We start from the raw sequence: 10,405 nt of genomic DNA on the forward strand, positions 1-10,405 counted from the left end.
CAATGCGATCGCAATTGAGATTAGCAACAACATTATACTGCAATGTTGCTCTTCAGTAGATGCATACAAAGCAAGGAATGCTGGTGGTGTGGATTTGAACACATAGCAGTTATTGCTTTGGAGCTCCCTTCTTGCCATTAACCACGATTTGGTGGCAGATCCGATGAGCAAAGGTCCATGTACGTAGCAGCTATCGAATCAAGTTCAGATGGTTGTAAATGCAGACATCAATTTAGTATCGATACATAACGCAAGTTAGTCAGCAACAAGGAGGCAAGAAGACATAATTGTTGCCCGAAGCAACTTACAACTTAGAGAGAGAGAGAGAGAGAGAGAGAGGGTAATATTGATCATAGTACATAGAGCATAAAGTTACATCTGCATGTTTTTTGTATGGCAGGGAGGACATATATTCACAACACTGCACGTTCCAATTGCACAAGTGCGACTCCAGCTCGACAACATTGCAAGGTCCGTTATCTGCATCCAATTTTTCATGCGCATGCGTTTGCTTGGCGCAACAGTTAAACGCTACGAGGCAGGGCACGTCTTCCGTTTCTTATATTTTTTGGAGAGACCACAGTGCCAGCTCTCCACCATACTTTTGTATGGCACCTCTATATGACATGCACAATATACTTTGCACTTTCAATGTGACGTTTCATTTTGCAAGACGATATGTTTAACTATTCACATTGCTTTTTTGTAGCTTAACTCACATATCGGCCTGCAGATTGGACAATAAAAAAGCAGGAGTACAACATTGTAGGTCAATAAAGCACCTCATTTATTATTGCAGTTCATTCTTGATTAATCTACTTGTTTTAGAATTTTCCGCATTACTTCCTTTGCTTTGGTTTATTTGGATCTCGTTTTCAGAACTATACACTCAATGTCAATCAACATCTTCAGGTGAGTTACCCACACAACTTTTTGCATACGGCTGCTTGCCAAATGTATGTGATGTATTACAATAGTGAATAGACAAGTAGTGAATGCATGTGGTATATCACAGTAGTGAATTCATCTTGTGCATCTTTACTTTAGCTCTAAATAATTTATACCATACTAGGTGTCTAAATAATTGATGTCATACTATATATGTCCTCGTTTCTCCCGTACTAGGTGTCGATACGAAATTCTCAAGACCTAGAAGATTACATTCCAAGCGTCAATAAGCTCAAGAGAAAATTGCAGCCAACTTGAAACTAGCTTACCGTCCATATGCTAGGTCATGGTTTGAAATCACTGCATTGTATAAAGATTGGAGCATGCAATGTGACATCTTCGCTCACAATCTAGAAATATGTCTCTGCTGCACGACGGCATACCTCACATATATAGCGATAACCGAGGTCAACACATAAATTAAATAGACACTCCTGTTGCCCTCACTTATGTATTATTGTTGGGCACTTTGTCATTGGAGCGGCAACAACAAGGCTTAGAAGCATTGTATCTACAATACATTACCAGTTCAAGATACCAACCACAAATCAACAGTATCCTCTCTCTATTCATGAGATCGATGAGCGATATTTGGATACAAAAGAGGCAGATATTATAATTATAGATTAGCTATCCATGTTAACTCAAACGACTTTTGACCTTATCGTAAGACAAAATGTCAATGTAACAACCAATAAATTGGTAGATCCCTTCAACAACAAATGTGTTCCCGTGCTCGGTGATCTTGCCAAACTACCCCCAGTTTGTAGTCATGCACAAAAGCTCGGTCCACTGGCTACATGAAACTTTGTACAAGATGTCATGCTCGACAAGACATGCAACAGACCCTGAATTGCTTCAATTCTTCACCATTTTTTGTGAAAGAAAACCAGTCGTAAATGAGATCAATTGTACCTTGGCTGCATGTACTATAGATGAAGCACAAATGCATGACTATATCAACAACTCTACTACGATAATCTGTACTCACATATGTGGGACATCCAACACCATAACAACCTTGCCTTGATTAATTGTACAATCATATTAACATTACAAAACTTGAAATGAAGACAAACGCGGGTAACATAAATGTCCTTCAGTAGTGGCTCCTAGACCCTAAGTTCAATAAGCTCAATTCAATCGCAACTTGCATGCACTGCATGATCCGACTGAAAATATTGACTTGACAATCGGTGCAACATGCGTTGTTGATGCCATAACACAGAACATAGAAGGTGAAGTTACATGTATCATTGTACTTGGAATAACTACAAAAGAAAAAAGGTAAAACACAAACAACTATAAAAGAAGAAAGGCAAACACACTCGAAATCCACCTTCAAAAATGCGGGCCGACGTGTTGTGCTACCAACCATTCAATGAATATTTTCTTTTTGAAATCCTTTCCGTTTGCAAGAATTTACATGTAGCATGTATACTAAAAAAAAACATTCATCTGTAAACAAAGTAGTGCAACCTCGCTTGGATATAATCTCGATTGTAGCCACCCCTATAATCTCTAATAATTGATGCACTTAACTTTGTCTCCTCCCATAAACATTATAGCATTTTTCGAGTGTATATTCCGTTCACGCAATACCGCCCTTCCCAAATTAGTCTCGCTCTTGTTCCCTTCGGTGCTAGCTGCTAAAAGTTAGTTTGCATATGTCCTGTTATATTCTATAGATGTTATATAGCAAGGCCCACTAAGCAAGACTAGTTTATCTATCTTTCCTTTTTTTTGTAAAACTCACAGTAGCAAGTGAATATATTAATCACATTAAAAGAATTACACGGTAAGCCCTGCTCATAAACCGAGCCAGGAAATCAAGCAAACCAATGACAAACCGGAGACAACCAAACCAACATACCATAAAGACTTACAAGAATACAACCAAAACCAACTAGAGGGTGCCATGGATAACACCAAGCCTACCACACTTAGATGAGATTGGTTAAAATTTATTACAACTTTCATAACAAATCTTCTTGCACCACTTTAGTGCCATCTTGGCTATAATGGTCTTTGAGTGAGCTACAAAGTCAAAGGCATAGCTCCTAGCATACTCTTGTGTCTTCCATGTGCATGTGCAAGTGTTCACATGGTATACATATCACATTCTATATGACATTCCTACTGGATACTAGAATGCGCATATATGTGCACATTGTCCTTGAAAATGATACAATCAACAAATGTCATGTGCATCTCATAAAATGCCATCTTGGCTACAATGGTCTTTGAGTGAGCTACATTCAAAAGCATAGCTCCTAGCATACTCTTGTGTCTTCCATGTGCATGTGCAAGTGTTCACATTGTATACATAACACACATTATTTGACATTCCTACGGGCTACTAGAATGTGCATAGATGTGCACATTGTCCTTGAAAATGATACATTCAACAAATGTCATGTGCATCTCACAAATATGTATGTAGCTATGCAGTTGAATTGATCAATTCAACCAGTTTTTTCCCCCAAACTCACAAATCGTGAGTGTATGTTTTGTATTCATCAAAATAATGTACAATAGTACCTCAATCTTGTGACGAGTCTTGAGGGAAAATAGATAACAATAAACGATAATAGAGCTTCTTATAGAGGCAAACAACAATCCCTCATCCTGTCAATCCTATCCCACTAGAATGACATTGATGGCCCCTTTCCATTTTTTTGAGACCTTTCTATGACCCATGGAGACAATCAGTTCCTTGCTTTCGAGATTATATCTGTGAAGCTCATCGTATCAAGAACATTATCAAACACCCTTTGGTTCCTAGCCTTCCAAAATTCTTAAAAGAAGCAATACCTTATGACTTGAGTGCATACCAGTAGCGCTTGGCTTTTCAACCTCTTCCCTCTGAGGAATAAATCATTCTTATAGAAGCCTATTCTCCATGTCCTTTGAACCCACTTGCACACCTTCCTTGAGAGGCCACTAATGGCCAGGAATCCTTGAATAGGTAAGGGAGGTCCTCACAAGCTATTTTACAGCCGCTGCATCTATCTAGGCCAATCCCTCTAGCATGGATATTCACTCTTGTTGACAACACCCCCCACAATACCTTCCATACAAAGTACTTCATTGACATGGAACATTGTGCGGAAAAAAATTTATTCACTATTGTCTTCCATCTTGCCTCCGGCCACTTCATTCTCCATTGTTTGTTGAGGGGAGAGAACCAATTAGTCGAGACCATTAGAGAAAGATAGACATCCTTAGTATTCGGCTTACCAAATGGCCTGCTCTTGAGCCATTGCCAATCCTTCCACTTGAACTCAAATTCACATAACTACAAACTAATGATGTCTAGCCTTTCCAGTACTATGATAGCTAGCAGGCTTTCTGTCCCACTCAAGTTGAATTGGGAGCCAATTGATCATAATATTTCCATCTCCTGCCACCATTACTGTCCCAAAAATGGGCCATGCGTCTAAGACCTTTGTTGTTCATCTTCCTGTGGTTGTGCCCCTCCAAAGTGGGTACAAAGGTATATCACCGACTTTAGAGAGCCAAGGTGACCAATGATTGATGGAGTTATGGAAATATTGGGTTGGCTCTCCCCACTCTAGTGTCTTTGCTGCTCTCTTGCACTTCCATAGGAGCTCGCCCAAAATTCCTCCTAGTTTGAGACTGGTCCACTTAGGGGTGAAAAGCTTGTCATGCACCTCCAAGTCTTTCCACTGACCACCCTCAGAGGATAACTTAGCATTCCCAACCATATCCCATAACATAATCGCCCAAGCTTTCTCTGCTTGACTAATGTCGTCAGGAACTTGGCACACTCTTCCTCTGCATGGACAATGGGATTGATAATCCCAATCTCTCCCACCATGCCCACTGCCAAGGTGTCGCATCTTTGGTGTTGTTTTTCCATAGGAATCTTTTTCATTGGCTTCAAGAACTCCTTCTAGTGGCACTTGGATAACTTGAGGATTGGGCAAGTGAAGGTTATGTATGGGAGCATAAATGAGTTGATTACCTTCACTCTGCTCGAGAAGGAGAGCAGTACATACTCCCATCTTCTCATCTTGTTCACAAGCTTGTCCAAGACCCATTGGATTCTTTGCTAGTGTGTTACCCCAACCCCCAATGGAGCACCGAGGTGCCTAAAAATCCTACCTTTGGACACTACCTCTCTTGTCCACACTGCTGGATCAAAGGAATTGTTCTTTGACAGAGATATCATTCTTGATTTTTTGACATTGCATTTGACCTTGAGGCTATTGTAAGTGTTTGCACAATCTCTAGAGCCTTTCTAACAACCTGGGGGTGGCTTTGAGGAAGAGAAGGGAGTTATCTACAAACAAATTTGCTAAGAGCTGTTCATTGTTAGGTAGGGACATGCCTTGGATCTCCCCTCTTGCAGAACTGTCTTCCAGCATTGTGACCAGTGGATGCGAATCGATGGCAACAAACAACAAAGGGGCAAGTGGGTATCCTTGCTTGATCAATCTTTTGACCTCAAATGCCCCACGATCATAATATTTAACAATAGTTTTGAAAAGGCTTCCAACACTGAGAGTGCTAGCATATCCTCCGTCCAAAGCCCAAAGCTTTCATGGTCTCCTCGATGAATGACCAAGTTATTCTATCATAAGCTTTGTCTAGATCAAGCTGAAGCAAGACACAATCTTGCCTAGTGAGAGATGTGTATTCTGTTTTGACCATTGCTGCAAGGATATTGTCATAGATAGAATTTTCTTTGATGAAGCCGTGTTGGTGGGAAGTGATAGCCTTATCTAGAATGGGAGAGAGCCTAAGAGAAATTGACTTGGCAAATGATTTTGTAAGCCCCTGACATCATGGTTATGGGCCGTTAGTGCTTCAATTGAGAGCAATAGATTTGCTTTAGGATGGGTTTGATGAGGCCCCTAACAATACTCAGAACTAGGTCTCCATTTATCAGGGCTTGATTGGCCATAAGTGTGATCGGGGACTTTAAATTCCCAAGAATTCATAGAAGAACTCCGTAGTCAAACCGTCCTACCCTGGAGATTTTTCTTTGCCTAGTGCCTTAAGAGTGGCAACACATTCCTCCTTTGAGAAGGAATTCTCAAGGGGGTTTGCTTCTAATTGTGACATTGTTTTCTTGATGCTCCTTAGGCGCTTGCACCTCGCTTCCTCTACTTTGGCAAACAGGCCTTCCGACTGGCCTACGACTTGCCTACGACTTGGCTTGAATAATCAAGCATCATCTTTGCCATTTCTTCTAGATCCTTCACTTCATTCCCCTCCTTGTATGTTAGTACTTGGACCAGGCTCCTGCCTTTCTTGATTTTTAGGGCCCTGCAAAAATGAGCTTGGTTAGCCACCTCGGGCTATAGGTAGGTTTCCCTAGATAAAAGTCGGCTTTTCTAACTTCTTCTAACTATATTTTTCAGCCAAGTTAGTTTTGGCCTGCAACCACCTTTTGTGTTCCGCTTCCGAGGGAGTTCCTTCCTGTTTTTTGATGGTAAGCTATTCAACTTTGTCTTCCAATTTCTTGAGTTTCTCATCTCGAGATTTCTTCAATTTGGGGCCTGCGATTTTAACAGCTTTTTGAATATTCCTCGTAAAGGAGTCCCATGCTAGGGAGTTGTTTGAATGGACATCTTTGCCAAGCTTACTCAAAGTTTTTTTGGCAATACCTCTGAAAAGAGGGTCTTTGAAAGGGATCAGCTTTTTAGACCAGCTTCTTTGACTTTTTTGAGTTTAATGGAGAGTGGCAAGTGGTCACTACATTAATTCCTTACTACTTTCATGTCCAATAGCACCGGAATCAAGTCATCTTGGTGGGAGCAGTAGCACTTGTCAAGTCGGGAGGCTGTCCTTACATATTGAAGGTTGGTGTATGTGAAATCTCGCGTGATGCTCCACGGGCCAACCTCCCACAGGTCTACAAATGCCCATTTCTCATGCAAGCTAAGCCATTTAGATTTTGCAAAACCAACTACCATGTTAGAAGAACTTATTTTGTCCTTACTCTTCTCCACCATATTAAAATCTCCGATTAGGAACCACCTCCCACAATCTAGCTCTTTATTTTGCAATGTAGGGGCCATAGATGTTGATAATGGTAACTTGCTGAGTTGCTCTTGACCTTAACACCTAGAGCTCTTCCAGAAGGGTGATTGAAAACCACCTTCGGCTCTAGGTCCCTATCAACAATGAAAAGGACACCGTTGTACCCATCAACTCCCTCTCCATAATCCCCTTGCCTTTCCTAACTTTTTCCCAAAAGAGGGAATTCTTCTTCTAGGTGAGATTTTGTGAGAGAACTCAACAAAAACTATATGAAGGAAGTAAACCATAGATGCCATGAAGACTAGGGTTTGGAAAGAAGTGCAATCAAAGATGACTCACTCTTTCTCTCTTGCACTCACACACACAAAGAAAGAACGCAAAAGAGAATGTCAAAACAATACGAAGATAAAAACATCAAGGCTATGGTCATATCGTATCATGGGTAATATGAAAGGGTTAATGGATGAGTTAATGGCATTCAATCTTGGCTGACCAAATAGGCTACGAATTGTTCTTTGGAATTGTAGTTTTGTGCTTACCATAATATATATATTTTGTCTAGTGATTGGGATTAATTGTGTGTACAAATCCTCTTGGTTCATAGCAAGATAACTACGCTTACATCAAAAGAAAAATTATAGTCTATGAGAGGTAGTATGATGGGATCCGGTGATAGAAGTATTTCATTGAGCCTTTCAGGGCCAAAGAGAAACACTATACGTTGTTGAAAGTGTATTTTACGGCTATTCCATACGTTAATTCTAATAGATTGTACAGAGTGAAAGCGATAGAAATGATCATCATGTGGGTTATTCATCTAGGATAGTATGTGAGAAATGTAGATATGAGAGAAGTGAAGAGATGAGAAGTTTTCCTCTCAAGCCCTATTCTTGCCCGTAGGCAATAAGGATACTGCGGGGAGAGATGTACCTGTAGCAAAGAGAACCTAGAGAGGAAGAATTACTAAGAATGAGAGAGATAGGTTTGGTTAAGGAGATGAGATTAGATACATATATATGTATATGTTGGATTAGAGATGAAAATGAAAACAACAAAAAATCAAGAAAACATCAATGTAAAACACATCTTACTTGAAACCCTTCGGCACCATTATTGATGGGAGAGAGAAGAAGAGTGGATAATTCCACTTTGATTGATACACCAAGTGCAAGAACTTCTTTGATTAGAGTTGATCTTCCAAGGTTAGCTTGTTGCAAGAATGGCTAGTCTCCCTCTAGGAGAAAGTGTAGGCTTTGGCTTATGTTAATGGCTAAGTACAATTAGGCATTACTACTCACTCCCTCAAGAATTCCTCTCATCAATGGCTTGAATGCTTGAGTTCTTCCAAGGAAGAAGAGGTCCCCTTTTATACGTGAAGGGAACCCCCAAGGGTTTACACAAGAAGAGAGGAGCCAGTGTGAACATGAATTGGAAAAGTTGGAAATGAGCTGTCCTTGCATGATGTGGGCAGACTGGGGTCCAGTATTTTGATCATATCTCCTCAACCGTGGCTCCAAATTAAAAAGTAAAAATATGGGCAAAAACTTCAGCTCATTAGCTACGATTTTCATTTTAAAATCGTTTTCCAATTCGGATTGGAACCTTGTGTAAAAAATTCATCAAAATAGGGTCCATTTATGGCAGCAAAAGTCTTCATGTGGTCTCCTTAGCATAGACTTTCATTTAATTCCAAAGGACACCTCATGCCATATGAAAGCATGACATTGCTCCTTGACAAAGTTTTGTAATCATGCTTGCAATAATGCATTAAAATAAGTGTATCTTTGAAATCATGCCACCTAGTGTCCCACTAGGATTTGATTCTCTCCTAGTAGCTATTTAAAAAGAAATATAAGAAAAGTATAAAAAATACATAGAATATATATATATTGGAGTTTACCCTAGATATAGGATCTAGCTAGGGTGTGAGATGATAATGAAATAGTAGAAATGAATAATCAATGCTTTTTGCCCCAAGTTAAAGAGGCGGAGCTATTGATGCTTTTCCCATAGTATTTTCTGATGGTAAAGTAAGGATATGTTACCCTTGAGAAAAATAATAGGATGAGATAGAAGGATTATTATTATACTTAAATATGCATATGTACACTATAGGAAATATAATTATGTATCTAAAAAAATACAAGATAGATCTTGTAGCATGCGTTCCCACTATGTACGTGTCACAGCACGACATCCACCCCCTCTAAACCTGCACATCCTCCGGTATGTGCCACATTGTCTCTTTGTAAGATTAGACCTCTTGTACATCTTCCTTGTCTTCTTCTTCACTGGATGATTCCAGAGCTTCATGTTCACTTTGATCTTCACCTGTGTTTTTCTCTTCTTCCTCATCCATATCTTCTAGATCATTGTCTCCTCTTCTCTTAAACATTTTAATCCTTTTTCCTGCAATGGGAATCTTTACTTCTGTACCATCTAGTTCAGACAAGCTGTAAGTAGCATTTTCATGCACATGCTTTACAACATACAGTCCAAACCATCTTTTTGAGAACTTACGCATGACTGTGTGCTGGTTATCAAGGCTACTATCATACACTAAAACCCAGTCACCTTTGTCAATTGCTTTGCTCCTGAGTCGATGTCGCTTATCAAAATAGTCCTTGTTTTTCAACCTTGCATTTTTGAGTCGTTCTCTTGCAGCTTCAATGTCTCCAGGTCTTCTCTCTAGCTGCCTATATACGCAGTGCAAGGAGATCTTCCCTACTAAGCCCCTCTTGCCAAGGTAGTACATTCCATGTGGGAATTGTATCCTCAATAGGCATCACTGGCTTTTGACCATGCATTAGCTCCGCAGTCATGTAGCCAGTTACTGAGCTATGTGTTGTACGATCAGCCCATAAAGCATATGGTAACAATTTTGGCCACTCACCAACTCTTCCTTCGCAAGCCTTGGCCAAAGCTTTGATGATAGGAGGATGCCCTCTTTCACTCTTTCCATTGCCTTCAGGGTTGTAAGCTGTAGTAAGAGAAAGCTTGATCCCTAACCTAGAAAAGAACTCCCTTGCTTCTTCGGCATCCAGTTCACCTCGATCTGCAATGATTTTTCCCACACAACCATAACGGCAAATCACCTCATCAAGAAGGAATTTGCACACAGCTTCTGTGGTCTTAGCTCTTAATGCTCTTCCTTCAACCTGGTTAGTTAGGTCCTCTCGTGCAAGAACCAAGTATCTCATCTGCCAGATTCCTAAAGGCATCGTGACTAGATCCACAACCCATTTATAGTGCATGGCTAGTGGATATGTAGGGTGCAATCCATCACGATGTCGAACATTTGAATACATTTGACAAGTTACACATGACTCTACAAACTAAGATACATCTTTATACATACCCTTCCACCAGTATTTTTCTTTCAACTTGGAGAAGGTTTCCCACACACCCCTGTGTCCAGCCCATAGACTTTCATGAAACTCTTGCA

The sequence above is a fragment of the Adiantum capillus-veneris genome, chromosome 8, assembly GCF_014529385.1.
Source record: "Adiantum capillus-veneris isolate H3 chromosome 8, ASM1452938v2, whole genome shotgun sequence".
Taxonomy (NCBI): Eukaryota; Viridiplantae; Streptophyta; class Polypodiopsida; order Polypodiales; family Pteridaceae; genus Adiantum; species Adiantum capillus-veneris.